Source organism: Cervus elaphus, chromosome 17 (assembly GCF_910594005.1).
Source record: "Cervus elaphus chromosome 17, mCerEla1.1, whole genome shotgun sequence".
Taxonomy (NCBI): domain Eukaryota; kingdom Metazoa; phylum Chordata; class Mammalia; order Artiodactyla; family Cervidae; genus Cervus; species Cervus elaphus.
Window position 1 is genome coordinate 37,144,568 of NC_057831.1, and position 19,987 is coordinate 37,164,554.

The following is a 19,987-nucleotide window of genomic DNA, read 5'->3' on the forward strand; positions in this document are numbered from 1 at the left end:
TCAATAAATTACAAGAGTTTTAGGGGACTTCCCTGGTGGCGGGCCAGTGGTTAAGACTCAACACTTCGAATGCAGAGGACACTGATCAGGGAATTAAGATCCCATGCACCATGCAGTATAGCCAAAAACTTAAAAAAGTAAAGAGTTTTAGAAGCTGTGTTGAGAACCAAGGGCAAAGACCAAATATGTATTTCTTATTGTATTTCTTATGTCGCTCTTGAAAACATACCATCAGCTTCTACTAGCCAGCCACCATAGAATTTGAGGATGGGGGTAGTTGCCTGAGAAACCAACCATGGGATTAGAGGGTTGAACTTTCAGTCTCAACCTCCAGGAGGATAGAATGCTGAAAGTTGGGTTAATCAGTAACTGTTGACCATTGATTTAATCGATCATGCCTACGTAACAGAACTTCCCTAAAACCCCCTAATTTAAGAGAGAGTTCAGAGAGTTTCAAGGTTGGTGTACACATCAAGGTGCTGAGAGGTGGGGGTGCAGCCAGAGACTGCACGAAACTCTATGCTGCTTCTTCCGTCTTGGCCCTATGGATCTCTTCTATTTGGCTGATCCTGAGTTGTATCCTTTATAGTAAACCAGTAAGTAAACCATTTTCCCAATTTCTGTGAGTTGTTCCAGCAAATTATCATACTTGAGGAGGAATCGTGGGAACACCTGATTTGTGGCTGGAAACCTGGGACTTGCGACTGGTGAACTGGGGCAGTTTTGTAGGATTCTTACTCGACTGGTGAACTGGGGCAGTTTTGTAGGATTCTTACTCTGTGTTCAGTTCAGTTCAATTCAGTTGCTCAGTGGTGTCCGACTCTTTGTGACCCCATGGACTGCAGCACGCCAGGCCTCCCTGTCCATCACCAACTCCTGGAGTTTACTCAAACTCATGTCCATTGAGTCAGTGATGCCATCCAGCCATCTCATCCTCTGTTGTCCCCTTTTCCTCTTACCTTCAATCTTTTCTAGCATCAGGGTCTTTTTTAATGAGTCAGTTCTTCACATCAGGTGATCAAAATATTGGGGTTTTTTTTTTTTTTTTTCAATCTTTTCAGCATCAGTCCTTCCAATGAATATTCAAGACTGATCTCCTTTAGGATGGACTGGTTGGATCTCCTTGCAGTCCAAAGGACTCTCAAGAGTTTTCTCCAACACCACAGTTCAAAAGCATCAATTCTTTGGCGCTCAGCTTTCTTTATAGTCCAACTCTCACCTCCATACATGACTATTGGAAAAACCAAAGCTGTGACTAGACAGACCTTTGTTGGCAAAGTAATGTGTCTGCTTTTTAATATGCTGTCTAGGTTGGTCATAACTTTCCGTCCAAGGAGTTAAGCATCTTTTAATTTCATGGCTACAGTCACCATCTGCAATGATTTTCGAACCCCCCCCCCCGCCCCCCAAATAAAATATATTGTTTCACCTATCTGCCATGAAGTGACGGGACCGGAGCCATGAATTTAGTTTTTTGAATGTTGAGCTTTAAGCGAACCTTTTTCACTCTCCTCTTTCACTTTCATCAAGAGGCTCTTTAGTTCTTCTTCACTTTCTGCCATAAAGGTGGTGTCCTCTGCATATGGTTATTGATATATCTCCCGACAATCTTGATTCCAGCTTGTGCTTCATCCAGCCCAGTGTTTCTCATGATGTACTCTGCATATAAGTTAAATAAGCAGGGTGACAATATACAGCCTTGATGTACACCTTTCCCAACTTGGAACCAGTCTGTTGTTCCATGTCCAGTTCTAACTGTTGCTTCCTGACATGCATAGAGGTTTCTCAGGAGGCAGGTCGGGTGGCCTGGTATGCCCATCTCTTGAAGAATATTCCACAATTTGTTGTGATCCATACAGTCAAAGGCTTTAGAATAGCCAATAAAGGAGAAGTAGATGTTTTTCTGGAACTGTCTTGCTTTTTCTATGAGCCAACAGATGTTGGCAATTTGATCTCTGGTTCCTCTGCCTTTTCTAAGTCCAGCTTGAACATCTGGAAGTTCTCTGTTTATGTACTGTTGAAGCCTGGCTTGGAGAATTTTGAGCATTACTGTGCTAGCATGTGAGATGAGTGCAGTTGTGCAGTAGTTTGAGCATTCTTTGGCATTGTCTTTCTTTGGGATTGGAATGAAAACTGACCTTTTCCAGTCCTGTGGTCACTGCTGAGTTTTCCAAATTTTCTGGCATATTGAGGGCAGCACTTTCACAGCATCATCTTTTAGGATTTGAAATAGCTTAACTGGAATTTCATTACCTTCACTAGCTTTGTTCGTAGTGATGCTTCCTAAAGCCCACTTGACTTCACATTCCAGGATGTCTGGCTCTAGGTGAGTGATCACACCATCATGATTATCTGGGTCATGAAGATCTTGTTTGTACAGTTCTTCTATGTATTTTTGCCACCTCTTCTTAATATCTTATGGTTCTGTTAGGTCCCTACCATTTCTGTTCTTTATTGTGCCCATCTTTGCATGAAATGTTCCCTTGGTATCTCTGATTTTCCTGAAGAGATCTCTAGTATTTCCCATTCTATTGTTTTCCTCGATTTCCTTGCATTGATTGCTGAGGAAGCCTTTCTTATCTCTCCTTGCTTTTCTTTATCTTTCGTTTTCTCCTTTTCCTTTTGCTTCTTTTCACAGCTATTTGTAAGGCCTTGTCAGACAACCATTTTGCCTTTTTTGCATTTCTTTTTCTTGGGGATGATCTTGATCACTGCCTCCTGTACAATGTCACAAATTCTGTCCATAGTTCTTCAGGCCCTCTCTCTACCAGATCTAATCCCTTGAATCTATTCATCATCTCCAGTGTATAATCATAAGGGATTTGATTTAGGTCATACCCGAATGGCCTAGTGGTTTTTCCCTACTTTCTTCAATTTAAGTCTGAACTTTGCAGTACGTAATTCACTATCCGAGCCACAGTCGCTCTTGGTTTTGTTTTTGCTCACTGTATAGAAGTTCTCCATCTTCGACTGCAAAGAATATAATCAGTCTGATTTCGGTATTGACGGTCTGGTGATTTCCATGTGTAGAGTCATCTCTTATGTTCTTGGAAGAGGGTGTTTACCATGAAAAGTGCATTCTCTTGGGTTTGTTCATCCAAAATTGTACATAATATGGCCTCCATTTCAGGTATGCAGGGCTGGTTCAACCTTTGAACTGAATTTTTGTAATCTGTCACATTGACAGGCCAAAGGGGGAAAAAAATACGTGATCATATCAAAAGATGATTTTAAAAAAATTGCTGAAATGCAATATGGATTCTTGATTAAGGACTCTTATCAAACCAGGAATAGACGAGGACTCCCTCAACTTGATAAAGAAATCTACAAAAAGCCTACAGTCAACTTCATACTTCTGGTAAGATAACAGCTTTCTCACCAAGATCAGGAACAAGGCAAGGATGATCTCTCTCAACACTTTCAAGATCACACTGGAAGTCCTAGCAACGCAATAAGACAAGAAGTCATGGCATTTAGGAAGGGATAAAACTGTTTTGGGTTGCAAATCACAAAATTGTCTATGTAGAAAATTCAAACAAACAATAGCAACAACAACAACAACACAACAAAAATTCCTAGAACTAGTAAATGATATAGCAAGGTTGCAAGACAATGTTAAACATCAACCACTTTCCTATATACTAGCTGTGAACATTAAAGACATAGTACCATTTACATTAGATCCCCAAAAGTGAAATTGTTGTTGTTTTACTCTCAAAGTCATGTCCAACTCTTGAGACTCCTTGGACTGTAGCCCTCCAGGCTCCTCTGTCCATGGGATTTCCCAGGCAAGGATACTGAAGTAGGTTGCCATTTCCTTCTCCAGGTTATCTTCCTGACCCAGGGTTTGAACCCACGTCTCTTGCACTTCCTGCACTGGCAGGTGGATTCTTTACCATGGCACCACTTGGGAATCTTTGTAGATTACCCAGAAATACTTACTTTGTTTTTGCACCAGAAAGCCCTAAAGCAGCAGCTGGGCCAAAAGTATTTCTATTCCTGAAAAGAGAATATAACTGAATAAAGATAATTACATATTTCCTTAATCACTTTGCAGAGCTTCTATTTTTCTATCGTTTTCTTCTCTTCAAGTAGGAAAGGATTGTTTGTTTCTGAAAGGGCCAACATACTCTACCTAGAAAGAACTCAAGCAAGGCAGTCCTGTGCTGCAAGAATAACAGGTATTGATTATATTTTCTCAGTGTACCATTTGGGTACAAAGGATGATTTTGCTATAGATGGTCAGTAATCAGCAGTGTGAGCATAAAGTTGTTCACCCACAGTTGCCCGTGTATCATGCGTATATAGTAGTTTTGTACATCTTCAATACCTTTTAGGTTCTGGATCTGTTGGCCTCTTTGGCAGAACAAGAAAGTGACATTTTATATTATTCTGCTTCCTACAAGTAAAGGGGGTGATTGGCAGTGTTTTGAAGGAATAGAGGATTTTGTTTGCTTTTGATCAAAAATGTTTTATTCTTTCCATAATAGATTGAATAATTGCCTGGTTTTAGAGGATTAGGATGCTGATAGGAATCTTTGATTTCATAATTTTAAGAGTAGTTGGTTCTGCATGGAAATAAGCTTGAAATCCAGATCTTAAGGTGCTATAATATTTGTCAGTTAAATACAGAATGTTTGTGATTCCATGGAACAGGAAGGCCAGGCTGGCCTAAACAGTGCTACTCAGCTTCTTAAGAGTGCTGCCAGTTCTTTGTTTTGGTTTTGTTTTCTTAAAGCTGCTTCCTCCTTGGCCAGGGGCTCTTCACCCTTTCCTGAAGCACGTCTACCAGTTGGAACACATTAGGAAATGGCCCCCAAATCTATTTCCTTCAACTTGCACTGGCAGAGAACCAGACAGCCTGGCCTCTTTCCTGAAACACAATCACCAAAGTTGTTTGTGTCTTGGGCTCTTCTCTACAAAGTCTTGAAAAATCTTCCCGAGACCTCAGCAGATTGCAATATGCCAGTTTATCCTCTAGATATGAACTTCTTGACTCTCTCTGAGCTTTATTTGGTAAAACCAAGATTCTAATATTAAAATATATAAACATTAAACCTTTTGGGCATGCATTCCAATTACATTTTGAGTTGCAAATGTTCTTTTCTCTCTTGGAAAAGTAGGGATCTAAACTTTTCTTTTCACACTACCTTCTGATATACATGCTAATTCCAACTCATTTGGTGTAAAAAGAAGATATGAAAATATAAACAATGCACAGATACATACTTCATTCTGAAAATTTACTCTCCTCCTTCACTTTCACAAACATACTCTTATCTTTCCTTTGGATGTGGTAATCTATCCTATCACTTCTTCCTTTACAATACTTAAGAAATATGACTTAGTTTAGCCCGTTATTACTTTATTTCTGGACTGTTTTCCAGCTACTGTATTCTCTGCCAGCAATGCTCACTCTTTTAATCCATCCTAAACCCTCCTACACCTTATCCCTGGTATAATCTTTATTCCAGAGCCACCAAACTATTTCACCTATCATTACTGTTGAAAAACCATTCATTGTTCTCCCTATGGAAAGAATCAAGTCTGAATTTCTGAGCCTGAGAAACATGGCATCAGAACCTGGGGCTTAGAGGCCATTCCTCACTCTTCTTCTTTTTTTAAAATATTTATTTATTTGGCTGCGAGAGGTCTTAGTTGTGGCATGGGGGATTCAGTTCCCTGACCAGGGATTGAACTCGAGCCACCTGCCTTGGGAGCATAGCATCTTAGCCACTGGACCACCAGGGAAGTCCCTTCCCTCTCTTCTTTTTTAAAGAGCTGGGCTGCAATGCGAGAGAGTTAACATGCATCTCACTATCATATGTTATTTTCTCACTTTCATCTTTTGGCACACTCTTACTTCTCAGACCTTTTCCCATTCTTACATCTTCAAACCTAATGTATTTTTCAACTGCCTCTGTGAAGCTTTTCTGACCCCTGTAGCCTGCAGGCATCTCTTACTTTGAGATCTTAACACTTAATCTCATTACCATTAATTTGGCAATTTATCACTTACTTTCTTCTCTTGTATGTCTTCAGAACCACTGTCTCATATTATCACTTCACCTTGGGATGCTTTTATCTTATCCCTTCAACTAAATCATTAGCTCCTTCATTCATTTATTCGTATTTACTGTGTTTACTGCTGTGCTGTGCTTAGTCCATCGTGTCCGACTCTCCGCAACCCCATGGACTCTAGCAGTTTCAGGCATGATGCTGTAGTGGAGACTCCTGCCACCCTCTTCATCACCCACTGGGGAAATCTGTCAAAGGTTTTAAAGTGTATTAAAAGGATAATTTTTATTAACTTTTCCTGGGTCTTTAACACCATGGAGTTACCAGCTACTACATGAGTCCAGTTGGACTCCCTACCTACTGGTGCTTTTATAAAAGTTGTATTTTAATATCACCATTAGAAGCAGATTCTGTAAGTGAGATCGTGTAATGTGGTTAACTATTAAGTAGTATAAACAAGGCTGGATCCTAGGCTCCTTTTTAACTGAAATCTAAGTGACATGAAACTGTGGTTGATTTGAACAAATGCCCTTCTTCCACTGAGACTAAAACAAGCAGCCTGCTATGGGCTGATGAGATATACTAAATATGAACTATTTTGATCCCCTCAAGGGACTTTTGGGGGAGCTGAAAGGCCCTTTCAAAAGTTTACTTGAGTTTTAGAAATTAATATTTGGTGATCAAAGTTGTAAATTCAAAGCTCTAGTTTTCCTTAAGTCTATAAATTCAATTTACCAATGCTATTGCTTTATTTATAAGTCTAGCAGATTTTATTATTTACTTCTAACAGATCTTTTAATGGTGTTTGATCTAATTTATAAACTTAGTTAATTTAACACTTCCAAATACTTTGTATGTGGAGGAAAAATATTCAATTTCCCTAGTGTGTTGGGGGACCCCCTAGACTGCCCTCACCTTCAGATTCACTGGAAGGATTTACAGAACTCAATGTATAGGTCTACTCATAGCTAAGATTTATTACAGGAACATAGTAAAGATACACAGATAGTAAGGGGAAGACAAAGGCACAGTCTGGAGGACGCCATCTATAAGCTCTCCTATGCTTTTCCGCTCTCACAAGGGGTCACATAGTACATGCTGCTCCCCCAGCAATAGAAACTCTTCAACATGTGTGCAATATTTTTTAAATGTTAATTTTATTTTGGAGTATAGTTGATTTACAATGTTTTGTTAGTTTTACGTGTATGGCAAAATGATTCAGTTATTCATATACATATAATCCATTCATTTTCATATTTTTTCCCCAGGTAGGTTATTGCAGAGTACTGAATAGAGTTCCCCATGCTATGCAATAGGTCCCTGTTCTTGTGTGCAGTATTTTAGCCCGGGGAAACCATAGACCTAAACCCCAAGGTTTTTATTGGGAGCTGAGTATGTAGGCATTCATGCTCTGCCTTACATGCACCAGAATTCCAGACTCCCAGAAGGTGAGCAGGCATTCTGCATAAATCATATTGCTTGCACAAACAGTTTAGGCAAAGTGGACCATCCTTATCAGTTAACCGTGGCATGGGAATACTCTGTGACTTAACTTCCAAATCCCAACCAAGGGCCAATTTTGAGAGCAGGCCTTTCTAAGGATAGCAGACTCAGACCTACTGTGTTACTTCTGTTTTCTAATTTAACAAACTTTTCCCAATTGCTCAAATAATGCATATGAAGCAAATAATTGAAATTATAAATATGATAAACTGTAGTTCTTTTAAATATCCTATTATTTTCTATAAACTTAGTAGGATTTCAACTTTAAATCAAAAGCCTAAATCACTTATTTAATTACACACTTGAAACTAGACTGACAAGATTGCTCTCACACTCTAATGGGTCAAATTCTATTAAATAATGTAAATATATAAAATTTCTTTTTTTATGTATAAACAAGACATAAAAATTCTTTAATATCAAAGTATTAACATGGATCTGATTATCTTAAACATTTCTATAATTACTCCCAATCCTTCCTAGAAAGAAAGATGCTTTAACACTAAGGAAACTATGTCACCCTTAACACTAAGCTAGTAAGGTAGCCTGACCTGGAACTGGAGATTTCTGCAGAGGTTGACTTCTTGCCCTGACCATGAATTGTAGTTGATTAGATAACTTTAAAATGAGTTATTATCATGTCCCTGCATTTAGGTTACATATTAGCTAATTCTTCTGATTGCTGACTGAAGTCTACAATTTACCCTAGGTTAAGCATTGACTGGAGGAGGCTTTTTTTTTAAATTGTGGGAGAGAGAGAGACCGTAATATAATTGTTATTTTGGTCTAAATTTAAAGCTTTTTAAACTTAATGAAATTCTTCATTCTTTCATATTGTTGCTATGTTTTAAGACCACACTTTTTAGAATATTTATTAGAATACTGAGAGAGTCAATTCCTAGGCAGGTTGATAAGAAGTCCGGGGTCCCCGAGGAGGAGAAAAGGGTCTGGGGCTCTCTAGGAGAAAAGGGCAAATTTCTTTTCTATATGTCTTAGTCAATATAACAATGTATCTTGCTCAAAGACATATTTCTCCTTAACAAGAACCTTCTGACTAATCTTGTTATCTATATGGGAGTGGGTCTGGTCAGATCTTTCTACTGTTAGTTCTAATTCTGTCATCTTAAAATGTAAATTGTGGGAGTGGGTCTAGTAAGATCTATACAACCTTGAAACATTCTTTTGATTTATTGAAAAAGTATGTAACTCCCTTTTTTAAGACTAGCGAGTGGGGCGCTCTCTGTCCCCCTTCTGATGTCTATGTCAGAAGCTTTCTCTGTCCCTTTTTCACTTTAATAAAACTCTGCTACACAAATGCTCTTGAGTGATCAAGTCCAGTCCCTGGTCCCAAAGCTAAATCATCTTCAGACATCATGAATCCGTCATCATTCACCATAAGCTATCAATACTGGATATGTGTTATGGTTTTACCTATGTAGTCACAACTTTCAAAGTAATTTTTCCCCTAATTTTTTAATACATTAAAAGAAAAAAAGCAGTTGTAGGTTCACAGCAAAATTGAATGGAAGATACATAGATTTTCTGTATATCCTCTGCTCACTACCCCAAACGTACTCTCCTCCATTATCAATATCCCCCACCAGAGTGGTTCATTTATTCCAATCAGTGAACCTACACTGACTCATCGTCTCCCCAAGTCCGTTGTTTGCATTAGGGTTTACTCTTGGTGGTGTACATTTTAGGTATCCATGGACTCTGACAAATGCAGCCTTCACTGTAGTGTCACACATCCTCTGTGCTCCACATTCTTCCCTGTCTCACCGCACCTGGAAACCACTGACTTTTTACTGTCTGTATACTTTTACCTTTCCCTGAATGTTATGCAGTTGGAATCATACAGTATGTAGCCATTACATAGTGGCTTCTTTGACTTAGTAATATGCATTGAGGTTTCCTCCATGTCTTTTCGTGGCTTGATAGCTCATTTCTTTTTGAAACTGAATAGTATTTCATTGTCTGGTTTTACCACAGTTTATTTATCCATTCACCAATTGAAGGATATCTTGGTTGCTTCCAGGTTTTGACAATTATGATTTAGTTCAGTTCAGTTCAGTTGCTTAGTCGTGTCTGACTCTTTGTGACCCCATGAACCGCAGCACGCCAGACCTCCCTGTCCATCACCAACTCCCGGAGTCCACCCAAACCCATGTCCATTGAGTCAGTGATGCCATCCAACCATCTCATCCTCTGTCGTCCCCTTCTCCTCCTGCCCTCAATCTTTCCCAGCATCAGGGTCTTTTCCAATGAGTCAGCTCTTCGTATGAGGTGGCCGAAGTATTGGAGTTTCAGCTTCAACATAAGTCCTTCCAATGAACACCTAAGAGTGATCACCTTTAGGATGGACTGGTTGAATCTCCTTGCAGTCCAAGGGACTCTCAAGAGTCTTCTCCAACACCACAGTTCAAAAGCATCAATTCTTCGGCTCAGCTTTCTTTATAGTCCAACTCTCATATCCATACATGACCACTGGAAAAACCATAGCCTTGACTAGACAGACCTTTGTTGGCAAAATAACATCTCTGCTTTTTAATATGACAATTATGACTACAGCTGCTCTAATCATCTGTGTTCAAGTTTTGGTGAGAACTTAACTTTTCAGCTCATTTGGGTAAATACTGAGGAATGTGATTCTTAGATCTGGTAGTAAGGGTATGTTTAATTTTATAAGAAACTGTGACAGTCTTCCAAAGTGACTGTATGAATTTGAATTTCCACCAACAATGAATGAAAGTTCCTATACAGCATTTGCTATTGTCAGTGTTTCAGAGCTTGACTTTTTTTTTTTGGCCGTCTGATGTGGGCAGGATCTTAGTTCCCTGACCAGGGATTGAAACCAGCCCCCTCTAGTGAAAGAGCTGAGTCCCAACCACTGGACTGTTAGAGAACATGCTGGAATTGGCCTTTTTAATAGGTGTGTAGCAGTATCTCATTCTTGTTTTAATTTGCAATTCCATAATGACATGATGTGGAACATCTCTCCATATACTTATTTGCTGCCTGTGTATATATCTTCTTTGGTGAGGTGTTTGTTCAGGTGTTCGGTCCATTTCTTTAATGTGGTTTGTTCTCTTTTTTTTTGTTGTTGTTTACTAACTAAGTCATCTCTGACTCTTTTGCGACTCCATGGACTATAGCCCGCCAGGCTCCTCTGTCCATGGGATTTCCCAGGCAAGAATACTGGAGTGGGTTGCCATGACTTTCTTCAGGGAATCTTCCTGACCCAGGGATCAAATGTGCATCTCCTCCGTTACAAGTTTGTTCTGTTAGTATTGAGTTTTAAGAGTTCTTTAGTAAGATACTCATTTCCTATGGCCTCTTTCAAGATTTTTTTCTTTGTCTTTGATTTTCTGCAGTTTGAATGTGACATGCCCAGGTGTAGTTTATTTGACATTTATTCTCCCTGACGTTCTCTGAGCTTCTTGTGGTTTATTATGTCATGGACTGAATGTTTGTATCTCCCCAAAATTCATATGTTGAAATCCTAACCCATTTGTGATGGTATTAAGAGGTGGAGATTTTGAGAAGTAATTAGGTCATGAAGGTGGAGCCTTCATGAACAGGATTAGTACTTTTATAAAAAGAACCATAAGCGCTTGCTGTCACTCTCTTTCCTGTCTGCCGTAGGAGAATACAGCAAGAAATTGTCCACCTACAAACCAGGACACCAGGTCTCATTGTAACGGAATCTGCCAGCACCTTGATCTTGTACTTCTCAGCCTCCAGAACTGTGAAAAATAAATGTTGTTTAAGTCATCCAATCTGTAGTATCTTGTTATGGGAGCCCAGGCTGACTAAGATGTGTGGTTTGGTTTCTGATCTTAATAGGGGGAAATTCTAAGTCTTTATTGCTTCAAATATTGCTTCTTTTCCTTTCTCTCTTCTTTCGATATTCCCATTATGTGTATGTTACTATATTTATAGTTCTGCTACAGTTCTTTAATGTTCTAGACTCTTAATTTTTTCAGTCTTTTCTCTTTGCTTTAGTTTCTTTTGACATAACCTCAGGCTCAGAGATTCTTCTTCAGTTGTGTCAGTCTACTAATAAACCATGAGAGGCACTCTTTATTTCTACTATAGTGTTTTTGTTTTCTAACACTTCTTTTTGACTCTTAGAATTTCTGTCTTTGTTTATATTGCACATTGGTTCTTGCATGTTGTCTACTTTTTTTTCCATTAGGGTCCTTAGCATATTAATCATAGTTGTTTTAAATTCATGGTCTAATAATTCCGACATCCCTGCCATATCTGAGTCTGGTTCTGATGCCTTCTCTGTCTCTTAAACTTTTTTTTTTTGTTCGCCTTTTTGTATGCCTTAAAATTTTTTGCTGAAAGCCAGGCATTTACTGGGTAAGAGGAACTCTGATAAATAGGTCTTAAGTGACGTGATGGTAAGATAATGGAGAGGAGAAGCTTTCCATAGTCCTATGATTAGGTCTCAGTTGTTTAGTTAACCTGTACCCTGGGTTATGAACTTTGTAAGTACTTCTGTTTATCTCCACACCCCCAAACATAGATAAGACACGATGGCTGGAGAGGGTTAGATGGGGTTAGGTAGTTCCTTTTCCCCAGAGCAGTTAGACTCTGGTGAAATAATTTCTGTTGAGGGCAAGCTTTGTTAAGAACTGAATGCTTTGGTGTATTTCAAAATGGTTGCTTTTCCTGCAGGAAGCCCAAGGGGATTTTTCTCTGATCTTTTCTTTGGGAACCTGGGGGAACTCCAGGAGGTAAAACTCACAAGAGAGGGGACCCTTTGGAATTTTTAACTCACAGACTTGTCCACTCTGAGTCTCTGACAATTCATCAGTTATGTCCAGGTTCTCCTACCCTAGCACTGCTTCTCAGAGAGGTTTTGTTTGTGGATTTCTGCTGTAAGTTGTGATTTTCTCTATACATCCAATTTTAGGGGAAACTTTGCCCCATGTGCTCACTTCTCTGACAGATCTAAGAAAAATTACTGATTTTTTAAGTTTGTTTTTAGGAAAGAGTGATGTCTTCCAAGGTCTTTATGGATCTGAATGAAAATTGGGAGTCTGCCTGAATGGTTTTAAATGCCAATTTCTGTCCTCAACAGTGATGGCAAACACATTTTTTTGATGTGTTTCTATGTACGAATTAGTTGCAAAGTGATTAATTGATGCTCAAGCAGAAATAATTAGTACTTGGTAGTATTGGGGAAGGGGAAATTTCTTGAGTTCTTTTGACTGGTCTAATAACTGAATTGACACAAGACAGATTAACAAGAGAATAAAACAATTTAATTTGTATGCATGAAGGTCTCTAGAAATGGTACCCCCTGAAGCAACTGAAGCAGGCTGTTGATATATCATATCAAGACCAAGAAATAACTATTTGCAAAGATTTAACAAAACAATTGGGTTTATGCTTGGGGTATCAGATTAATGAAGAAATAACAAAGTTTACGCAGCTTTCTTAGCCTCGAATTCCCTAACTCTCTTGACAAGACTGCTTTCTATTCTCCTGGTATAGGGAGGGAGCTTTCATGGGGGAGATTCATTTCCCGCTGAAGGGATAAAGAGGAGGGTCTGAGGTTTTTTAAAATATTTTTTCCCACAAGCTGTTTTTCATGGAACTTTAATTCAGAGTAATCATCATGCCATTGAGGCGTATTCTGTGGTAGCCTGCCCTGGACCCCAATACTAAACTGTACTGAGGTAAGAACAACTTAGTTACTATGCTGGCTTCACTTTGCAGGCTCGGAAATTGGATCTTTTCACTGTGTACTTGTGCTAGGTTGGAACTCATAGTTGCTGATTCCTGACATTTAAACTTAAGAATCTGAGGTGATCAGCTTGAATCAAAATGACAATTAATTGATTTTCTTAAGGGACATTCTTTCCTATGACAGAAGTACTCAGGTCACCTATGCAGTCACTTCTGGGTATGAGAGTAAAGATAAGTGTATACGCTTGAGAGATGTTTCATCCAAGTAATGGAAAATGCTTGCATCAGCTGTCTCAACCTATGACAGAGGAAAACATCTTTAGGAATTGCGTGTTTCATGTTGCCCTGGTCTAACGTTGAAAATGTAGTTAAATATTCTTAAACTCTAATAATTGTGACTAGTAATGATAAAGATGTGGCTTATCATTTATCATAGAAGGTGATAAATCATAGAAGATGTGATTTATCATTTATCATAGAACATGATTCTTCTATGCCAGAAAATTGGCTAAAAACTTCATCCTCACAAAATCTTCAGATATAAAGATGATTGCACTCGGTAGGTTAGGAAGGATAAATGATTTATTCGAGCTCATCCACAGAATTAATGAAATCCAGAGACAGGATTTGAACATAGTACTCTCTGAGCCCTCCATACACTATTTTAGACCAGTTTTAATTTCTATGTATTAATAGAACAAACCGTTGTGTTAACACATTAGTTTTTCTGACAGGTTACTTTAAAACTAGTTATCAAAAAAAAAAAAAATAAAATAAAATAAAACTAGTTATCAGTGGTTCTGCTTTAGCTTCGGCAAGTTAATAAAGGTCACTGTGTGAAGCTTTCCATGAAATTGTATAACCTAGTATGAAAATTAACAAGTGAAACCTCACTAAAATGAGGTTTTTCCAGTAGTCATGCATGGTTGCGAGAGTTGGAATATAAAGAAAGCTGAGTGCCTAAGAACTGATGCTTTCGAACTGTGGTGTTGGAGGAGACTCTTGAGAGTCCCTTGGACTGCAGAGAGATCCAGCCTGTCCATCCTAAAGGAAAGCAGTTCTGAATATTCATTGGAAGGACTGATGCTGAAAGCTGAAACTCCAATACTTTGGCCACCTGATGCGAAGAGCTGACTCACTGGAAAAGACCCTGATGCTGGGAAAGATTGAAGGTGGGAGGAGAAGGGGACAACAGAGGATGAGATGGCATCACCAACTCAATGGACATGAATTTGAGTAAACTCCAGGAATTAGTAATGGACAGGGAAGCCTGGCGTGCTGTCCGTGGGGTCGCAAAGAGTCGGACATGACTGAGTGACTGAACTGACACTAAAATGAAGCTGGGAGGGCAGAGGGGGAGCTTTCATGCAGGACAACTCCACATCAATTACAGGAAGAAATGCCAATGATAGAGCCCCAAAGAATCATCAACAAAGACTCATCATTTATAGTCTCCAAAAGGAAAAAGTATACATAGCATCTCCAGGAAAAGATATGTATCACACCTCTTAGAAGAAATCCACTTCCTAGCAACTCAGTCAGTGAGAAAGCATCATCACTCTGAACTCTCATTTTTCTCCAAGGGACTTTGATTCAAAACACCCTCTTGCAACATCCCCTCTTTTCTCCATAAAATAATGTTTCTTTTTAAAAACAATGTTTCTTTCCTTTGTTCATTGGGCTTGCCTATGGTTTCTGCCATGACTTTTTGTCCCAAATTGTAATTCTCTGCTACTCCCAGATAAACCCCCCCTTCTTTTGCCAGTAAAATAGTTGACTTTTATTTTTAAAATCAGTACTAGAATATTTTAAACAAGTAAAAATGTAAAGCATATTGTAATAAATGGGCTTCCCTGGTGGTTCAGTGGTAAAGAATCGCCTGCAATGAAGGAGACAAGGAGGTGCCGCTTCGATCCCTGGGTCGGGAAGATCCCCTGGAGGAAGGCATGGCAACCCACTCCAGTATTCTCTCCTGGAGAATCCCATGGACAGAGGAGCCTGATGGGCTGCAGTCCACAGGGTCACAAAGAGTTGGACACGACTGAAGTGACTGAGCACAGCACACATAAAAATATGAGCATATTGTAATAAATAGTTATGTATCTACCATGAGGATTTTTATGCATTAACATCTGTCTATTTTCTGCAAAGAAATTCTTTTAAAATATAAATCAATCAAGTCACTTTTCTTCTTGAAACCCTCTACTGGCTTTTTACATTTAAATAAAAACTCAAAGACCCAGTGAGCCATTAGCGCCTACACCATCTGCCTCCCCATCAGCCCTCACCCCATCTCCTAACATTCTCCTTCCCATTACAAAGACCCTAGTCTGTTTACCTTGCTGGTCCATGGAGATGCCAAGTGCTTCCAATCTGAGAACTTTGGGCCTACTGCTCCTTCTGTAGCACCATTCTGATCTCGGTGTGCTCTTAAGATGAATGAGTCTATATAACGATATAAAACAGTCATTATATTGTCTCATTCATCTTACAATTTTATGATTTTCTCTGACTATGTAGATGTTTATCTCTCATGTTCAAAAAATTCAGAGGTAAGCATTCTGGAGACATTATAGCAATTCCCTGGTTTCAAGAACTCACATTCCTTCTATCTTTTTCCTTTGCCATCTGTGGCTGCTATTCTGAGTCATCTCACTGTCCAAGATAGTGATAGCTATAGGAATGCCAGTCCTGTTTGAATTCCAGCCCACAGGAAAGAGGAAGCAGGAGAGAGCATTCTAGGTTTCTAAGAAATGTTGGGTAAAGGAGGAAATGGAACCCTGAGTTTGTTATTCTTTAATGTTTTTTGAAGTTAAAACTTTGATGGCAGAAAAAAAAACAACCCAAAACTTTGCTAAGTAAAATCCCATCTACCTTCACAGGAGCCTCAGAGGACAATAATAAAGTATTCTTTTAAACTGAACTTATTTCTAATCACCGTACTAGTAAAAGTGTAGTTAAGTTTGATCTTTTTGTACCACCTGTGGCCCAGGAGAGTTTAGATCTTTTTTGTTTTAACAATAGAAACATTTTTAAAAATTAAAAATAGATGCACAGCTCCAATATTTTAAAAATGTATTTTTAAATGTTAAAATTTATATATTTACTTATTAGGAAGTTAGTAAAAGCAGTATTTTTGATGAGCACAGAAATGGTGTCAAAAGTAATTTTTTATAGTTGCAGAAAGTCTCTGAAATAAATTTATTTCTAAATTTGGCTGTGCAATATTGAGAAAAATCTGATTCAGAGACTAGTAGTCGGAGATAGCTTCAGGTTTTTTAAGTTTTTTTCATCTTGCAATTTTATGATTTTCTTTGATTAAACAGAGATGAAAAGAGAAGATTTATTCTGAGATACATATAAAAATGACACAAGTTAACACAGAGGCTTCCAGTGTGGTAGATAGTACATGAGAAGGCACAGGAAGTGTGTTTTTGCACAATTTCTTAAATGTCTTAAGTGAATAGATAAATACACATATATGCTTTCAAACTGTGGTGCTGGAGAAGACACTTGAGTGTCCCTTGAACTGCAAGGATATCAAAACCAGTCCATCCTAAAGGAAATAAACCCTGAATATTCATTGGAAGGACTGATGCTGAAGCTGAAACTCCAATACTTTGGCCACCTGATGTGAAGAGCTGACTCACTGGAAAAGACCCTGATGCTAAAACGATTGAAGGCGGGAGGAGAAGGGGTGACTGAGGATGAGACGGTTAGAGAGCATCACTGACCCAGTGGACATTAGTTTGAACAAACTGTGGGAGATAGTGGAGGACAGAGGAGCTTGGGGTGATGCAGTTCACGGGGTCACAGAGTCGGTGACTTAGTGGCTGAACAACAACATATATATATATATATATATATACAATATATATATAAAATATAAATAATGTATATAATATACTATATATAAAATGAACATATTATTGTTGATTGGCTTTAAACTGCTTTATTGAAATTTGGATACCACACAATGAATTTTCATAAATGTATAGAGTTGTGTAACCATTACTGATCTAATTTTAGAACTTTTCTATCACCTCAAAAAGCTTGCAACAAACTTATGCTTACTGGTGCCAGTTTTACCCCCTCTGCTTCCTCCCCCTCTTTACCTGAGAGAGATAGATGGTCTGAAAGCTGGTGTCCTAATGCCTGTGTAAAACTATCCATGATCTGTGTTTCTGTAAACAGTGTCTGAACATAGCTGTAGAACTTGTAGTCAAAGATAAAAATGGAAAGTGATTTTGTCATTGAGAGGCCTGTGAGCTGATTCATCGTAAGTACTATGTAATAATGCATAACTGGTACTGAATTGTGTTATATGTTGAACTGGAATGTTCATATGGTATCAGAGGACAATTCTTCTGATGTCCAAAGTTTTCACTACATAACGCTATGTGTTGTGTTTTTTTTTTGGCTGTGCTGGGTCTTTGTTGCTGCAAGGGCTTTTCTCAAGTTGTGGCAAGCAGGGGCTACTTCCTAGTTGCAGTGTGTGGGCTTCTCGTTTCGGTGGCTTTTCTTGTTGCAGGGTACAGTCTCTAGGCCAGCGGGCTTCAGTAGTCGTGGCACGTGAGCTGGAGAGCACAGGCTCAGCAGCTGTGGCGCACGGGCTTAGTTGGTCTGGGGCATATGTGGGATCTTCCCGGACCAGGGATAGAATCTGTGTCTCCTGCATTGGCAGGCAGCTTCTTTACCACTGAGCCCCCAGGGAAGCCCAAAGCTTTCTTGCTGATGGGCAAGTTGCAGATGACATTCTCTGTGGCTTTGGATGGCTGCCAGAAGGAAGACTTACAATACCCAACAAAATTGAAGGCATGCTTGCTAGATACAATACTTGACATTAAGTAAGTAAGTTCACTATCAGTTCAGTTCAGTTCAGTCGCTCAGTTGTGGCTGACTCTTTGCGACCCCATGAACCACAGCACGCCAGGCCTCCCTGTCCATCACCAACTCCCAGAGTCCACCCAAACCCATGTCCATTGAGTCGGTGATGACATCCAACCATCTCATCCTCTGTCGTCCCGTTCTCCACCTGCCCTCAATCTTTCCCAGCATCAGGGTCTTTGCAAATGAGTCAGCTCTTTGCATCAGATGGCCAAAATATTGGAGACTCAGCTTCAACATCAGTCCTTCCAATGAACACTCAGGACTGATCTCCTTTAGGATGGACTGGTTGGATCTCCTTGCATTCCAAGGGACTCTCAAGAGTCTTCTCCAGCACCACAGTTCAAAAGCATCAATTCTTTGGTGCTCAGCTTTCTTTAGAGTCCAACTCTCACATCCATACATGACCACTGGAAAAACCATAGCCTTGACTAGATGGACCTTTGTTGGGAAAGTAATGTCTCTGCTTTTTTTTTTTTGTCTCTGCTTTTTAATATGCTGTCTAGGTTGGTCATAACTTTCCTTCCAAGGAGTAAGCGTCTTTTAATTTCATGGCTGCAATCACCATCTGCAGTGATTTTGGAGCCCAGAAACATAAAGTCAGCCACTGTTTCCACTGTCTCCCCATCTATCTGCCATGAAGTGATGGGACCAGATGCCATGATCTTCATTTTCTGAATGTTGAGCTTTAAGCCAACTTTTTCACTCTCCTCTTTCACTTTCATCAAGAGGCTCTTTAGTTCTTCTTCACTTTCTGCCATAAGGGTGGTGTCATCGGCATATCTGAGGTTATTGATATTTCTCCCAGCAATCTTGATTCCAGCTTGTGCTTCATCCAGCCCAGTGTTTCTCATGATGTACTCCGAATATAAGTTAAATAAGCAGTGTGGAAATATACAGCCTTGATATGTTCCTTTTCCTATTTGGAACTGGTCTGTTGTTCCATGTCCAGTTCTAACTGTTGCTTCCTGACTTGCATATAGTTTTCTCAAGAGACAGGTCAAGTGGTCTGGTATGCCCATCTCTTTCAGAATTTTCCAAGTTTATTGTGATCCACACAGTCAAAGGCTTTGGTATAGTCAATAAAGTAGAAATAGATGTTTTTCTGGAACTCTCTTGCTTTTTTGATGATCCAGTGGATGTTGGCAATTTGATCTCTGGTTCCTCTGCCTTTTCTAAAACCAGCTTGAATATCTGGAAGTTCACTGTTCAGGTATTGCTGAAGCCTGTCTTGGAGAATTTTAAGCATCACTTTACTAGTGTGTGAGATGAGTGCAATTGTGTGGTAGTTTGAGCATTCTTTGGCATTGACTTTCTTTGGGATTGGAATGAAAACTGACTTTTTCCAGTCCTGTGGCCATTGCTGAGTTTTCCAAATTTGCTGGTATATTGAGAGCAGCACTTTCACAGCATCATCTTTCAGGATTTGAAATAGCTTAACTGGAATTCCATCACTTCCACTAGCTTTGTTTGTAGTGATGCTTCCTAAGGCCCACTTGACTTCACATTCCAGGATGTCTGGTTCTAGGTGAGTGATCACACCATTGTGATTATCTGGGCCGTGAAGATCATTTTTGTATAGTTCTTCTGTGTATTCTTGCCACCTCTTCTTAATATCTTCTGCTTCATTTAGGTCCCTACCATTTCTGTCCTTTATTGGGCCCATCTTTGCATGAAATGTTCCCTTGGTATCTCTAATTTTCTTGAAGAGGTCTCTAGTCTTTCCCATTCTATTGTTTTCCTCTATTTCTCTGCATTGATTATTGAGGAAGACTTTCTTATCTCTCCTTGCTATTCTTTGGAACTCTGCATTCAAATGGGTATATCTTTCCTTTTCTCCTTTGCTTTTCACTTCTCTTCTTTTCATAGCTATTTG

The 19,987-nt window shown here is 39.2% G+C and overlaps 1 protein-coding gene across 3 annotated transcripts in view; it reads left to right on the top strand.

Moving 5' to 3' along the window:
• Positions 1-19,987, top strand: part of ABCG2 (ATP binding cassette subfamily G member 2 (Junior blood group)) — a 130,770-nt gene that overhangs the window by 19,608 nt on the left and 91,175 nt on the right. The window contains exon 1 of one of the 3 annotated variants that reach the window (XM_043871253.1): positions 461-596. The exons of the other annotated variants lie outside the window; for them this stretch is intronic. The gene's annotated coding sequence lies outside the window, so the exon portion shown is untranslated. Of the gene's footprint in view, positions 1-460; positions 597-19,987 lie in introns of those variants that run through there. 3 annotated transcript variants of the gene reach the window in all.